Source organism: Phyllobates terribilis, unplaced genomic scaffold (genome assembly GCF_046119375.1).
Source record: "Phyllobates terribilis strain yellow unplaced genomic scaffold, ASM4611937v1 Scaffold_3__8_contigs__length_932513732, whole genome shotgun sequence".
In the NCBI taxonomy this organism is placed as follows: Eukaryota; Metazoa; Chordata; class Amphibia; order Anura; family Dendrobatidae; genus Phyllobates; species Phyllobates terribilis.
This window is the reverse complement of record NW_027362763.1, coordinates 872100054-872117909: the sequence shown is the minus strand read 5'-3', so window position 1 is coordinate 872117909 and position 17856 is coordinate 872100054. Positions and strand designations below refer to the sequence as shown.

Here is a 17856-nt window from a genome sequence, read left to right as displayed (position 1 = left end):
ATTCTTCGGGCCGGTGCGATTACAGCGATACAAGAATCATATCAGGTTTTCATGATTGACAGCTGTCACACATTAAAACATTTTTTTGTAAAATCTCGTTTTTGCATCGCCATAGTTAGAGAGATATAATTTTTCCATATTTTGGTCGACAGAGTCATATGACAGCTTGTTTTTTGCGGGATGAGTTGACGTTTTTATTGGTGCCATTTTCAGGCACGTGACATTTTTTGATCGCTTTCTATTCCGATTTTTGGGAGGCACAATAAACAAAAACCAACAATTCAGGAATTGTTTTTTTTTTTAAATTTTTTATTGCTGTACCGCGTGTGGTAAAATTGATAAGGTAGCTTTATTCTTTGGGTCAGTACATTTACAGCGGTACCAAATTGATATTGTTTTTCTATGTTTTGGCGCTTTTACACAATAAAAGCTATTTTATAGAAAAAAATATTTTTCTGCGTCGCTTTATTCTGAGAGCTATAACTTTTTTAATTTTCGGCTGATGGAGCAGTATGGCGGCTTGTTTTTTGCGGGACAAGATGATGTTTTCAGTAGTACCATTTTTATTTATATTCGTCTTAATGATCGCGTGTTACTCCATTTTTTGTTTGGCGGTATGATGATAAAGCATTGTTCTTTGCTTCATTTTTTATTTATTATTTTTGCGGTGTTCACTAAAGGGGTTAACCAGTGGGAACGTTTTATAGGTCAGGTCATTCCGTACGCGGCGATACCAAATATGTGTACTTTTATTGTTTTGTTGTTTTTTTTTTTCATAATAATATTTATTGATGGGTACATTATATTTTTATTTTTGGTGGATTATTTTTTTTATTTATTTTTTTATATTTTTACAATTTTTTTTATTTATTTTTTTCACTTTCTGACACTTCTTTTACTTTCATTGTTTGTCCCACTATGGGACTTTCACTTTTTTTATTCTGATCGCCTGTACAGGAATGCAGCACCATCCCTGTGCTATACAGGCTGTCAGTGCTGCAGATGCAGAAGATATTTTGGTCATGCGCATGACCAAAATATCTTCCTGCTATCTGGTGACCCGGATGTTGTCATGACGACATCGGGTCATCATGGCAACATCCGGGAAACCTCGGCAGAAAGCGCTGGAGGCCCGGCAGGAGAGGTGAGTATACCGATCACCTCCTCTTACCACCGCAATGCTGCGATCGACTTTGATTGCAGCATTGCAGGGGTTAATGTGCCGGGAGCGGTGCGGGAGCTGTGACAATCAGCTGACACCCGGTGGCGATCGCGCCCGCACAGCCTGTGTACGGGTGCGATCGCAAAGACATATTAATACGTGTCCTGCTCTTAAAGCCCAGGGCGCAGATACGTATCAGTACGTCTTGGGCTTTAAAGGGGTTAATGAGAAAAAAATGAACTTTTTAGAATTTACCAAATGGCTGCAATGAAACAAAGAGTAAAAAATTTAAAGGGTCTGAATACTTTCCGTACCCACTACATATATATATATATATATATATATATATATATATATATATATATATATATATATATATATATATATATATATACAGTACAGACCAAAAGTTTGGACACACATTCCCATTTAAAGATTTTTCTGTATTTTCATGACTATGAAAATTGTACATTCACACTGAAGGCATCAAAACTATGAAATAACACATGTGGAATTATATACTTAACAAAAAAGTGTGAAACAACTGAAAATATGTCTTATATTCTAGGTTCTTCAAAGTAGCCACCTTTTGCTTTGATGACTGCTTTGCACACTCTTGGCATTCTCTTGATGAGCTTCAAGAGGTAGTCACCGGAAATGGTATTCCAACAATCTTGAAGGAGCAAAGCAGTCATCAAAGCAAAAGGTAGCTACTTTGAAGAACCTAGAATATAAGACATATTTTCAGTTGTTTCACACTTTTTTGTTAAGTATATAATTCCACATGTGTTAATTCATAGTTTTGATGCCTTCAGTGTGAATGTACAATTTTCATAGTCATGAAAATACTGAAAAATCTTTAAATGAGAAGGTGTGTCCAAACTTTTGGTCTGTACTGTATATATATATATATATATATATATAAAATATAAAGAGGCAGCACTCCAAGAAATTTTTGAAAAAAATGGACTTTAATGAGCCCAAAGGCGACGTTTCGGTTCACAGAACCTTTCTCAAGCGAAACGTCGCCTTTGGGCTCATTAAAGTCCATTTTTTCCAAAAATTTCTTGGAGTGCTGCCTCTTTATATTTTTTCTATTGACATGCAGCAGTTTGGACAGACTGTTTGGAGGCTTGGCACCCACTAGTGAGTAATATGAAATGGTGGGTGCTGTCTTTAATTTATATAATTTATATATATATATATATATATATATATATATATATATATATATATATATCTTTCTTTGTTTACTTCACTTTGTGTGACTTTTCATTTTGTCGGATTCTCACACAGGATGTCACATGAGGATTGCTCTGCAGTCACTTCTCTACAGCCCCCTGAAACAGAACGTAATCAGGGACAGCTCTGCCACAGCTTTGTCACTGCTGTCCCCTGATGTCATGCTGTTCCAGGGGTGTGATGAAGAAGCTTCAGTAGCTACCATCACACTTCAACTGTGCCCACCGCCCGCATCTGCAGTGGCCCCCGCCCGCATCTTTGGTCTCCACTGCCCCAGTCCCTGCATTTGTCCCTGTCGCCTCTTTTCCTGAAATGAAACATCATCAGGGGGTGGTGACAGAAGCAGTGTGAGTGACACCAGAGCTGGCCCCTAATAACAATTCCTTCCAGGGCAGTGATAGAAGCTGGGTGGTGGCACTAGTATTACTAACACTACTTCTATCATCACCACATAATGATGACTTATTCAGGGAAAGAGATGCCGGTGTCAGAAGCAGGTGATGACCATTGATGATGCATGGGGTGGGCATGGAAAGCAGTGTGGAGGCAACCAGTGAGGATGGAGAAGGCAGACACAGATGAGTTGTGGTGGTGGCCACTGAGGATGCGGGAGGCAGGCTCAGATGAAGTGTGGTGGTGGCCACTGAAGTTGCGGTCACTTCTCCATCACTCTTCCTGAAGCAGAACATCATCAGAGGATGACAGTGACTGTAGCTGTAGAAAGTGAGCACAGTGGTGCTCCCTGATGACATTCTGTTTCAGGGGGGAGATGATAACTTTGGGTAAGTGAATGTAGGGCCATCCTTTCATGTTTGAAACTCCCAGAATCATCACAGGAAGTAAAGAAAAAAAAAGAGATACAGTGAATAGCTGTATAGGGAGAATGGTAGGGAAATTTATAATAAAACTAATCAGAAAAGTCATTGGGGCTTAAAGAAAGATATTTTTAAAAGTCATTATATATTATATATGAGACCACCCTTTTCAGCATTTGCAGGTTCAAGATACTGCTGTTTTCCATTGTAAAACCTTCAGCTTGCACCTTTGAGGTAGTCTATTGTGGATTTTGACATGTGTTTAGGATCATTATCCATTTGTAGAAGCCATCCTCTTTTCAACTTCAGCTTTTTTACACATGGTTTTATGTTTACATCAAGAATTTGTTGAAATTTCATTGAATCCATTTTTCCCTTTACCCGTGAAATGTTCCCTGTGCCATTGGCTGCAACACAACCCCAAAATATGATTCATCCACCCCCATATTTAACAGTTGGCGAGATGTTCTTTTCCTCAAATTCTGTGCCCTTTTTTCCCCACACATACCTTTTATCATTGTGGCCCCATGATAAACCTCATTGGTCCACAGGATTTGATTCTAAAATGCATCAGGCTTGTTTAGATGTTCTTTTGCATACATCTGATTCTAAATTTTATGGTGAGGATGCAGGAGAGGTTTTCTTCTGATGACTCTTCCATGAAGGCCATATTTGTGCAGATGTCTCTGAACAGTATAACAATGTATCGCAAATCCAGAGTCTGCAAAATCTTTCTAAAGGTCTTTTGCAATCAAGCGGAGGTTCTGATTGGCCTCTCTAGCCATCCTATGAGCAGTTCTCACTGAAATTTTACTTGGTCTTCCAGACCTTATCTTGACCTCCACTATTCTTGTTAACGGTCATTTCTTAATTACATTTCAAACTGAGGGCAACTTGAAAACGCTTTGCTATCTTCTTATAGCTTTCTCCTGCTTTGTGGGCCTCCACGATTTTCATTCTCAGAGTGCTAGGCAGCTGCTTAGAAGAACCCATGGCTGCTGTTTTTCGGCACAAGGTTAGAGTAGGCTGGGTTTTTATAAATCTGTAAAATCACCTGGCCTTTCCTAACGATCATAGTGAACAAGCTATAACCATAACAGGCTAATTAAGTTCTGAAACCTTGATCAAAGATACCTGAGCACACAAATCTCCAAGGGTGCCCAAACTTTTGCATAGGCCCATTTTAATTTTTGTAATTTTTAAAATGTAAAAGATTAAAATATCTACAGTACAGACCAAAAGTTTGGACACACCTTCTCATTTAAATATTTTTCTGTATTTTCATGACTATGAAAATTGTACATTCACACTGAAGGCATCAAAACTATGAATTAACACATGTGGAATTATATCTTCTCTCTGCTACTCACGGTGTACTGGGTCCACCGGGAAGGGGGTTCAGCACTTTCCAGGCAGATCAGGAGCACCTGTCGAGACCCCGCTGGTGTGTGTTCCTCTCCTTGGTAGGTTCTCCCACTAAGTCTTCTCCTGACTGTGTGTGGTACGAACGTGTTGTAAGGCCGGGTCCCACTGGATAAACGCAGTGTAAGGGTATGTGCACACGATGCAGAAATGAAGCAGAAAATTTCTGCATCATTTCTGCATCTCCCTGGCAGAAAAAACGCATGCAGATTGTGCATGCGTTTTTCCTGCAGAATACATGCGGATCCACATGCAGATTCACATGCGTTTCCGCATGCAGATTGACAAGCGTTTTCCAGGCGATTTTAGCATCACCTGGAAAGTGCTTGTCAACTAGGTCACACTATATAAATCCATGCAAACAGCATGGATTTATATAGTGTGACCCGAGAGAGTGTATATACTTACCTCCGATGGCCCGCGCTGTCCTGCTCACTCCGTTCTCCCGGCTGCCGGCAACTTTGAATTGAAAGACCTGCCGACGTCAGCGTCACGTGACCCGTCACATGACTCTGACGTCACCGCAGGTCCTACAACTCACTGCAAGTGCCGGGAACCAAGCAGGAGCGGTGCGCGGGCCGACAGATGGTAAGAATACATTTATTTTTTATTTTATTCTTCTTTTTACAGCTTTTTTAATGGTACCTGGGTGTGGATGAGACTCTCCTCTCCTCCACACCCGGGTACCATCCGCACATTAGAACGCACCAATTACGCAAGTACAAATGCTGTCTTGCGGAATTGGCGCGTTCTAATGCAAGTCAATGGCGGCGAAATCGCCGCGTTTCCGCAAAATTAATTGACATGCTGCGGATTTTTGACCGCAGCGTTAACGCTGCGGAAAAATCCGCATCATGGGCACAGCACATGCGGATTTCCATTGGGGAACATTGCTGCCCTTCTACCATGCGTTTTTCATGCGTTTCCGCGGCGTTTACGCAACTGCAAAAACGCCGCGGAAACGCATGAAATACGCATCGTGTGAACACAGCCTAAGAGATACAGGTGGTGTAGGCGGCTCCGTCTGTATCCCTCTGGGATCCACTAAGCCTCCGGGCTTTTCTGACTGAGAAGTGAAGTAACAAAGTCAGACATCGGGGGCCGGTCACCCCTTTTGCAGCAGGAATCCCTCTGACTAGGCCAGAGTAAAGAATACAGGTGGCGACTCCGCTCCGTCGGTATACCCTGGGATCCTTTTGCCTGTGGAGCCTATCTCCTCCGCTCCCCTCCAGGCCTTCTTAGGTCAGGACCTTGACTGGGTAGAGACAGTGGTTAACTCTGACCCACTCCTTGTCTCAAGGCCAGAGTACGAGGACCGTGTATCTTCAGTCAGCTGCAGCCTTTTGTTGGACTCTGGCCGAAGACCACAATCCAGCCGGCACCCCTATCCCCGGGCGTCGTCATATGGGAGCAGCTCCAGGCTCCAGAGGCCGAAGCCCAAGCCACTGCCACAGTCGGGGACCTGTTATGCCTCCCGACCCCCGATCCGGAAACGCCTGCACTAATTTGGGTGTCCACCTGCCCCAACCCGGACTGGGCCGCATCAACAGAGCGCATGCAGCAACCCCCGTTACTGCCGCTGCCCGCGCCATCGGTCGCTTGCCCGGCAGCAGAAGAGTTTGCCTGGGATAACCGGGGGGGCAACCTGATGGGCTTTTCCCGGGAAACCAAAGCTGAAGCGCGGAGGCGGGAGGAGACGTGCCGAAAGGAACTCCTCCAGTTTGAAAAAGAGCGACGGGAGAAGCAGGTCCGCTGTGAGCGCCTGGAGGTGCGAGCCAAAGCTGCAAAAGCGCAGGCCCGTCAGGCAGAGGCCACCTGTCCAAGCCCCCGGGAAGAAGGCGTTATTGTGCGCTTCCACCAGGTGGCAGGATGGGGCTTCATTCACAGCCCACAGTTCAACCGGGACGTGTTAGTTAACCGGCCCGAAGTCGAGCCGCGGCTGGAGCAGGGCCACCCTGGCCAGAACCTCTACCCGGGCGATTTGGTGTCCTACACCCACCACCATGGGGAGCGTGGGTGGTATGCCCTGGACGTCCACAGGGTATTTAAGGATGATGCCCCCACTCACCTGCCCTCAGAGGACCGGTCAGGCTCTGTCGGGAAAGATGAGCCATTTCCCCGGTGGGGATACCACTTCTAAGCATCCCCGGGAGATGCATCTCCCAGTTGTTTTGAACTGTTCCTGGTTTTCTTTTCTACACCTGGATTTTTGTTGAGAGAGACATTTGTCCCTGCGGACACTGGCAGTAGACAGACTCATCTTTGTATATACAGTATGTATATATATTTTTTGCCTAAAATACAATGGAAATGTGTCATCGTTAACTTTAGGCCTTTTAGAGATCATTTCATCTTCAACTTGCTTAACTGTTCACAATAACAGTAATTTTGACCAAGGGTGCCCAAACTTTTACATGCCACTGTACTTTGTATATTATCTATCTCCTTGGGGAGAACTATGCACTGTAACATCTTTAATTTAACTTATAATGAATTAATGTTTTTTTTATATATATAATAAAATGTAATATTTTACTCTCTGTGGTGCCGCTTCTTTGTAGGATCTATTGTATTATTGGCATACACTAATTTGTTTTCTGTGAATCAGTGTTACACTAAAACCTGTGGCATAAAAAGTCTCAGATTTGATGCGGGCCATGTACCTTTTTAGTAAATAAGAGACTATTCTAATGCATATTGTTTAGTAAATGTTTTCTAACATGCTCTGGGACTAAAAGATCATAAAATAATGAAGACATGTAAATGAGAAAGACATCTTCAAACTAATGAAAGATAAATGATCAATTCTTTAATGTAGTATAAACAGGATAATTCTGTTGCAGAAAACTCCAACATCCAAGTGATTTTGGAATTTCTTTATAGTAGTCATTTTACAAATGTCCACTGGGTGGAGCTCTTGACTTGCAAGCAGTTTCAATTTTTTTTTTATGTGTGCTTTGGTTTAACGTCATTCCCACTGAGTGCAACCTTGTACCAAAGCATAATTATTTTTGAGGAAGAGTTTTTATCAATTTGGTCTATGGGGAGTGACAGCATGTAAACACTTATTTGAATGTGTGTTTTTTCAACATAGAAATCTTGTAAATCTTGTAAATAATATTTTGCTCCTTTTAGTCTGGCCAATAATCAGTGAAGGAGAATTACTAGTCACACTTGTTGCCAATTATCCGGCTGTCTAAACAAGCCGGCAATCACCATGTGAACGAGCCAAACGATTGTTAATCGGGTGCGAAGATTCTTAATTGACTTGAAATTATTGTTTGCTTATCAACATATTGTACCAGACAGTGTCTGGGTGTCCGCCTCCAGTAGGCGTATATGGCCGAAAATAATGCGCGGCAGAGCACACGTTCACTCTGACGGTACCATTATAATCACCATTATAGTCTATGGCCCCGTTGGCTCATACGTCCGGATCCCGTTTTGCGGGGGGGGGGGGTTCTGGCGCAAGCACCGATGAGACCCACAAACTTGAAGATAAGCGCAAAAGTGAAAGCACCCTTAGTCACTTTGTCTAGCACTTCATGTATTCAGACTGAAGGCTGCAGCATAAATATTAAATTTTACTGTCAATATATGTTAACATTGTGTTATTTATTACAAAATGTATTTTAAATTAATTTTACCTGACATATATATAACGTAGAATCCTTGCTAGGGAAATTGCTATGGTCCATTTTATATTTTTACATTTAAAGGGGTAGTTCCAGAGCTTAAACTTCATTTTTAAACTTTGCTGGGGGTCAAACTATTGGGACCTGAGACGATTCTGATAACGGGTCATTGAGTCTTGTCTTCAATGGAGGTGTGCATGCTCAATCTCTGCTCTCTGCTCTTTTCTTTGTCTATGGGCACCTCTGCTCCATTTAAAGCTCTACTCCATCAAGGTTCTTTTATGTCCCCACCAGAGTGCTACCACTAATGCATTTTTCCTGTGTGCAGTATCATACTTACCAGCCGCTGTCTTCTTCTGTTCTCAGTGCTGCTCCGGTAGTCTTCTGTAGGTTGTGACTTGCCCAATGGCTCCAGTGATTGTTGAGCGAGCCGGAAGTCACTACTCAATGTAAGTCTATGAGAGCCAGAGCAAAGCCCCCATAGACTTACATTGAGAGCTTGTGACAGTTACCAATGACTTCCGGTCAGTCAGAAGTTACTGTCACAAGATGGCAAAGCAGAAACGGAGAGCGACGCTGAGAAGAGCAGAAGACAGCTAGTAAGTATTTTACTAAGGGCAGGGAATAGACTTTTAGTGATATCACTCCGGCGGTGAAGTAGAAAAAAAAATGCTGGAGTAATGCTTCAAGACAAAACTATGAACAGTCTCATTTTAAGATTCCAGAGCCACATTCTCAGGATTTTTGGGGGTCCCAGCCATCAGACTCCCAGTGATCAATAAGTTATCCACTATTATATACAGTACAGACCAAAAGTTTGGACACACCTTCTCATTTAAAGATTTTTCTGTATTTTCATGACTATGAAAATTGTATATTCACACTGAAGGCATCAAAACTATGAATTAACACATGTGGAATTATAAACTTAACAAAAAAGTGTGAAACAACTGAAAATATGTCTTATATTCTAGGTTCTTCAAAGTAGCCACCTTTTGCTTTGATGACTGCTTTGCACACTCTTGGCATTCTCTTGATGATCTTCAAGAGGTAGTCACCGGAAATGGTTTTCACTTCACAGGTGTGCCCTGTTAGGTTTAATAAGTGGGATTTCTTGCCTTTTAAATGGGGTTGGGACCATCAGTTATGTTGTGCAGAAGTCAGATGGATACACAGCTGATAGTCCTACTGAATAGACTGTTAGAATTTGTATTATGGCAAGAAAAAAGCAGCTAAGTAAAGAAAAATGAGCGGCCATCATTACGTTAAGAAATTAAGGTCAGTCAGTCCGAAAAATTGGGAAAACTTTGAAATTGTCCCCAAGTGCAGTTGCAAAAACCATCAAGCGTTACAAAGAAACTGGCTCACATGAGGACCGCCCCAGGAAAGGAAGACCAAGAGTCACCTCTGCTTCTGAGGATAAATTTATCTGAGCCACCAGCCTCAGAAATCGCAGGTTAACAGCAGCTCAGATTAGAGACCAGGTCAATGCCACACAGAGTTCTAGCAGCAGACACATCTCTACAACAACTGTTAAGAGGAGACTTTGTGCAGCAGGCCTTCATGGTAAAAAAGCAGCTAGTAAACCACTGCTAAGGACAGGCAACAAGCAGAAGAGACTTGTTTGGGCTAAAGAACACAAGGAATGGACATTAGACCAGTGGAAATCTGTGCTTTGGTCTGATGAGTCCAAATTTGAGATCCTTGGTTCCAACCGCCGTGTCTTTGTGTGTCGCAGAAAAAGTGAACGGATGGACTCTACATGCCTAGTTCCCACCGTGAAGCATGGAGGAGGAGGTGTGATGGTGTGGGGGTGCTTTGCTGTTGGGGATTTATTCAAAATTGAAGGCATACTGAACCAGCATGGCTACCACAGCATCTTGCAGCGGCATGCTATTCCATCCGGTTTGCATTTAGTTGGGCCATCATTTATTTTTCAACAGGACAATGACTGCAAACACACCTCCAGGCTGTGTAAGGGCTATTTGACCAAGAGGGAGAGTAATGGGGTGCTACGCCAGATGACCTGGCCCCCACAGTCACCAGACCTGAACCCAATCGAGATGATTTGGGGTGAGCTGGACCGCAGAGTGAAGGCAAAATGGCCAACAAGTGCTAAGCATCTCTGGGAGCTCCTTCAAGATTGTTGGAAGACCATTTCCAGTGACTACCTCTTGAAGCTGATCAAGAGAATGCCAAGAGTTTGCAAAGCAGTCATCATAGCAAAAGGTGACTACTTTGAAGAACCTAGAATATAAGACATATTTTCAGTTGTTTCACACTTTTTTGTTAAGTATATAATTCCACACGTGTTAATTCACAGTTTTGATGCCTTCAGTGTGAATGTACAATTTTCATAGTAATGAAAATACAGAAAAATCTTTAAATGAGAAGGTGTGTCCAAACTTTTGGTCTGTACTGTAGATAGAGGATAACTTTCAATTCTAGGAATACCTCTTTACATCATTATGAGTCTTTAAAGTTTTCTCCAAAATGTATAACTTGCAGTAATAGGTTTGGCACCAAAAGAGGTGAGATATTCAAATGTAGATTCTGTATTATAAGTGTTACCACCCAAATTTCTTGATCCAGGACCTTTGGACCTCTTTACAAAGGAGGACCCAGGCTCAGCTGCTACCTATATCTACAGGTCTATTTACAAATGTTTAGGACCTTATGCGTGAATACATGCATATATCTCTATTATGGGGAGAAATTACAGGGAGAAATTGAGAAGTTTTTAGAAACTACTTTTAACTTAAATGAACTGAAATGTATGTGACTTTGATTGAATATGTTATAAATGTATCATGAGATGGAGTTCAAATGCTGGAATTCCCATGGTTCCAAAAATGGGGTGCCAGGTTCCCAATTATTGATAGTGACATGTACAGTCATTCTCTTTTATAGTCTATTAGAAACGCAGATTTTAATTTGATTTGAATAGGGTTTCCCACTAAATAATTGATCACCCATGCAAATATATGATGGCAGAAGGTCCAACCACTGGGACCTCAAACAATTCCAATTGAGGTTTTCAAAGTCCTCTGTGTGAATGATACTTCTATGGGACTAACAGATGATAATTCAGTCAGTCCAACAGAAGGTAACGCGCTATTGTCGACATGTTCACTACTGTTGCATTCACAAAGGGGACATCCTGACTCTCATTATCAAAATCTGTAAATGGCCCCGAAGTCTGACCCCCAATGATCATACATTTATAGCTTTCAAAATGTTGATAAAAAAATAATAAAAAAAATTATTGGTCATTAAGTATCAAATTTCTTCATGAATTAAGTAGTCACTGTTATTTGAAAAAACTGTATAAATCAATAGTACAAGCGAATATTAAAAAAATTGGAATATTCAGTACTGTACGAAAGTTTTAACCAGGTGTGTGAATGCTGCAAAGTTAGAAAGTTTTCAAAAATAAAAGTGTTAATTGCTTATTTCGATCAGTTAGAAAAATGCAAAGTGAATGAACAAAAGATAAATCTAAATCAAATCAATATTTGGTGTGACCATCCTTTGAGAGCCATATCGATTTTTCTAGGTATACGTACAAACAGTTTTTGAAGGAAATTGGCAGGGAGCTTGTTTCAAACATCTTGGAGAACTAACCACAGATCTTCTTTGGATATAGGCTTGTGCCAAGCCTTCTGTCTCTTCTTGTAATCACAGACAGACTCAATGATGCTGAGATAAGAGCTCTGTGAGGACCATATCATCACTTTCAGGACTCCTTGTTCTTCTTCACACTGAAGATAGTTCTTAATGACATTGGCAGTAAGTTTGGAGCCATTGCCCTGCTACAGAATAAATGTATAGACAATCAGATGCTTCCTTGATGTTATTACAGTAGATTGGTATCTGCCAGTATTTCTCAGCATTGATGGTACCCATAATCCAGACCAAATCCCCAACACCAATGGCTTAAAACCTGCAAGTAACCTCTATCATACTTCATTGTTGCCTGAAGAAACTATTCTTTGTGCCACTCTTCAGTCATTCAGTGAAAAAACAGTATTTTAGTTCAAGTCATATATTGAAAATTTTTGACTCATCAGCTGCTGCCATTTTATCCACCCAAGGTTTTTGTGGTTAGTTGAGTCACTTGGCTTCTTTTCCATGTGAAATCTATGGCTTTGTGGCCACAATTCTTCCATGAAGGCCACTTTTTGCCAGACTTTCCTGATCAGTAGATCTGTGTAGCTGGATGTTACAGGTTGTTCCCAGTTCTGAGCAGAAGGTACTGCTGGACATCTTCTCATTTAATGTCTAAGGAAAAAGAAACACTTAATACTAATTTGTATCATTTATGATTCTGTTATTCAGTGATTATACGTTCTCTGTAGTCAGGTGATACTACCTTTTTATACAAGGAGGTACTCAGCCATTGGAGAAACAATGAAACAGTTCATATCAGAAGGAGAAAGATTTCAGCGGCGCTCCCTAAATGTGATAAAATCTTATTTATTTAATCATTGTAAAAGCAAGATAATATGCAACGGGAAAGTCTATAAAACATTTGCAAGTGACAACTGTTTCGCACCTTCTGGTGCTTCTAATGGCTTTTTGGCTGCAATTCTTCCATGAAGCCCACTTCTGGTCAGACTCCCCGAAAAATAGATGGGTGTAGATGGATCTCACTGGTTGCTCCCAGCTCTGAGTTGATGACACTGCTGGACATCTTCTGATTTAGAAAAGAAGTAAGCATTATGTATCTTTAATCTGCTGCACTAAGTTTCCTTGACCAATCACTGGCTCTATGATCCTCAATGTTGCTCATTACTGGGTCTTAACACATCTTGAAACCTTTGGAAATTTTATCCTGGGAGAGAACTAGTTGATACAGTATAATTACCTTGTGTCTTTTTGCTGTTATCAATCTTACCATAGTGGATGACCTGTGCTATGAAACTGTCTTCCACAACCTCACCTTTGTAGGAGAGTTTGGCTGTTTCTCACCCAGTTTTAAGCCTCCTACACAGCTGTTTTTGTTTCAGTTAATAACTGTGTTTCAACTTACATATAAATATGATCATCGTTGTCATCTGTTTGGTATAATTGGTTACACATACACTTGATTATAATCCTGCTAAACACTTGACTGTGTTCACATGTACCTAAAAGAATTGATGCTATTTTGAAGGCAAAATGTGGTCACACCAATTATTGTTTTGATTTCGATTTTTGTTCATTCACTTTGCATTTTGTTAATTGATAAAAAATAAACTATTAACACTTTTATTTTGAAATCATTCTTACTTTATAGAATTTTTTCCACAACAGCCTAAAACTTTTGAACATTTCTATCTCTTATCAGACAGGTATGCTAATTTCTCTACTTTTCTGCCTCTACACTCATCATTTACTCTGGACAACAGCTAAAATCCATCTAGATCAAAACAAGACATACGCCAGCTCATTGACAGATCAGAATATAGTTGCCTATAGATGTAAATAAGGACAGGGAAAGACAGAGGAGCAGAGTGAAGTAGGAAGGCACAGACACACGTAGACTGTTCTGCTGCTTTCTAGCAATTGTATTATCTACCCCATTTTTATATTCACAGCTAAACTGCTTAGTATAGCTACGTAATGTCCTCCATGTTGCTGTTTATTATGTGCGAGAGTTACATACTACATAGAGAATGGAGAGCAGCACCATCCGAGTGTTCAGTGTATGGGAGAAATCATAGCAGCTAGTTAAAGATGAGCAGATCTTTTGACATTCCAATTTGCTGTCTTCACAGAATATTCCCCCAAAATGTATTATGTGATGAATAAATTTGCGCAAATCTCAATACTGGAAAGCTTGTAATTGGAAAATAGACATATGGGGGAGAGAGAGAGAGAAAGAGAACCCCACTCACCATTATAGGTTACACACTAAAGGTGAGAGAAAAAGGACCCCACTGACCATAAGAGCTTACATTCTACATGAGAGAGACTTAGCCAATGACTCTGGAAATGGAAAACAACTTTGCCATATAAACTGTGCTTTGCTAGGAATTGCTGATCTGTGATTATCCAAGCACTGACCACCACTATACAAAGTATGATAATCCATAAGATGTTATAGCTTCAGAACATTATGAGGCATGCAGTGTGGAAAATGGTGGCAATCAAGGTTTTTTTTTTGCAAACTGCGGATCAAATGTCAAAATGTTCAAATTTAAGTGAAATTGCAAATTTTAGGGAATTTTATGCAAACTAGATCCTACGTTGATCAATCCGCTCATCTCTACAGCTAGTATCTATCAACTAGTTCAGTAACAACCAAAAATAAGAGAGCATGCAGAGGGAAAAATTAGTGAAACATTACATGTCATGGTCAATAGTAAAAATTATAGTCATTCCTCATGTACATGTGAGAGGATGTGACAATACTCATGAAAACACCCGACACTGTGTATCATTGGTGTGAGAAGGCAGCCAGCTACCATTCAGCCAGGACCATGCGGAGGTAACCGGTAGAGGAAGAGTTACGGGGGGGAGGCGAGTTTGGATGTAAAACCTAGTCAGGTGCCATTAATGATAGAGTTCCTCAACATAAAGAGTCTGCACGCCAAGCCAAAGCAGGTTTTGGCACCAAAGAAGAGAGCAGTCCAGACGTGCTCTGGAGGACAGGTAGCAGTCGGAGTGACAGGTCTGATATGGAAGCGTGTGCTGGCTGCTGCTGTCCGGTTGCAAACAGGACCGCAGCGGCACCAAGTAAAACCTTGAGTCCAGACTGCTCTGGTCAAGATCTGAAGACTCGATATGTGCCAGTCAAGACCCAGAGTCCCGACTATGCCCATCAAGACCCAGAGTCCAGAAGACGCTGGTCAAAAGCCAGAGCCCTGCTCTCTTTCCCTCAGACCTGGAAGACATCTGATGACGGTCAACCCCCAAAGATTCGTGAGGAGACTTCGCCTGGAAGAGGACGCTTGCAGTGGTGAACGTGAGACATGAGTGAGCCGGACTGTCGCTTCCAGCACTGACGTATGGTAAAGGGGCTATCCTGGGTTGGGGCAACAGACAAGGCGGGGGTCAATTGAAGCTTTGGTAGACTTTGTTAGGAGGACTTGTGGCCTTTCAAGAAGAATCGGAGGCCCTGCTAGGGCCATTGTTATGGGAGTAGTTTGCACAGTACTTCCAGCAGGAATGTGTATTTTACCTCTGTTAAAGGGACATAAGCATAACTCTCAAGAAGATTCCCTAACGTTTAAAGTGAACTTCATTATATGCTCTGTATTGTATAATTTACCTGTGATATCCCTGTTGCATCTTGTTAGCTGTTGTTATAACTATTACAATTTCTCACGATATCTTAGGAAATAAATAGCTCATTGATTTTTCCCGCCTTGTGTTCCTCTGCGTGTTGCATCCGACCACCTGCATTACATACACATGACAGTTTATTATGAGAAGTCACCTGAAACGACAGATATACTTTAAAGAAACTTTGCTAGTTTGCTTAGTGTGGGGCCTGAGGAGGCCGCACATGACAGAATTAATTATGTACAGTCCTTGAGTCATGCATCATCGCTTTTTTTCTTGACTTAGAACAACGAAACAGGTGGCCGAGTGCAAACAGTTCTATCTTATACAGCCATAAGCATTCTCTGTATGGTATCACAGTATGCAGAGTTACCAACTTGATATTTTATTTTTTTGAACATCTTATCCCAAAATCATGGATAGCCAACAATTTTTATTGACAAATGGTAAAACTGTAATAAATAATTACATTTTTAACTTATATGTGTCTTCAGTCCATAATTCTGAAGTGAATACATTAGCAACATACATTAAACCCTAATTTAGACCCAAAAAATGATTCAGACCCTAGACTATGCCTTTAAATTAATTTAAACCCCATGGAAAACTGTAGGTTTTTCCCTACTGGTCCTGATGCCAGCACACAGTACACAATCTCCCAGTGCTGTTGAGAGTCAGGATATTGTAAGTGCCATCATGCACAAAATGTTCTGTGATTGTTAGGGGGACCTGGTAACAATTTTGACCGTTATAAATCTAATAGTTCTGTCACAAGGTTTCTGCACACTGTCTGTGGTTCCTGACTGACAATACAGAACTACAGAAAATGCCTTCAACCTCAGGTAGTGCTGTTCTCTGCAAATGATATCTGCTACAGAGTACTTAAATTGAGTGTATTTTTTAATTAATAATTATTATTTATATAAATGTTTGTTTTTAAAACAAAATAAAATTTACAGTGTTAACATTTTTTTAATACTTTTTCACTTAGGTGCCGGGGGCTGGCATTTTTATTTGCTGGTTTGTAAGTGTCAAAGTGCAATACTTAGTCACCACACATACAGCAGCCTCAGACTATTGTAGAATGCGGTGGGTGTATGACCCTTTCTCCAATGCTTGCAGCTGCCTCAGCTGTGCACTGGGCATGGTCCTTTGGTTTTCCCAGTTCACTGTTAGAAGTGGAGCCCAGCGCCATGTTATTGTAGCCCAGAGCTGAGTTACAATTACCCTATAGCACTGCACAACGATACTTGCAGTGTTCAGTGGTGAGCGGTGAGAGGAGGTCCAGGCAGCGGCAGTGAGAGGAGGTTGGGGCACCAAGGCATCAGTAGTAACAACAGGCCAGGCAGCCTGGCATTGTACTACTAAAGCCAGACTTCTAAACTATTCTTACCACTGGAAGATGTTATCTCTGCTGAATTGCTCTGAGCTCTGGTGACTTCTTACAGAAGTGAGAACAGGTAACTACCCTGGTTTTAGTCATAGAATGTCAGGCTGCCCACCACGCCATACCATGTTGTCTGTATTACCTATGGTGTGTGCATGTGGGATATGTGTTCCACATTGATGGCATTCACAGTGGAACTTATAAGCGAATGAACATAACGACAAGCCAGAAGTGACGTGATGATGTGTTCCAATGTGGAACGCATCCACAAACTAATTGCTTAACAGAGCGCAGTGGCGCACCGGGAGTGATGTGATGGTGCGTTCCTTTGTAAAGCGCGTATGTAACATGCACACACCATAGTTAATACTCTTTATTGGTATTTGACTGATCTTGGGTGAGGTCGGATAGAGTTTCCTATATTATGCACGCATCTTCTATAGAACATCTGTTTGACTCAAAAAAAGTTGAGATTTAAATTCTTTGTCTTTGCTATAGGATGCACTCATCACTCTATTAACATATGTTTTAGATTGTAGTTTTGATTAAGATATTTCTTTGTGTGATTTAGTTCAAGAGATGGGTGTGTCACATACTATACCACATTACTATATGCAAATAACCTTTGTGTGACCCTTGACAGCACACAGGAAGTTACTTTCATTATACCTCCTTTTTTCCATCATTAAGGAGGGTCCTTAGATTGACTAATTTCTTGAATCAATCGGTTTTTATAAGAAACGGATATTTGAGGTTGTGCTCTGGCAGATAATAGATCTTAGCACCATTAATTTGTCTACCGGAGTGTAATTTACCCTGCTTTTACAAGTTTGGCAAAGACATTTTAATATATTGAAATAAAAGTTAATTTGTATGTTTATTCTCACATCATTTGCTGTCATGTTGATGTAATTACGTGAGAAA

General features: G+C 41.0%; 1 pseudogene; it reads right to left on the bottom strand.

The window, feature by feature from the left end:
• Window positions 1-12246, bottom strand: part of LOC141258641 (uncharacterized) — a 29690-nt pseudogene extending 17444 nt beyond the window's left edge.
• Window positions 12247-17856: the final 5610 nt, after the last annotated feature.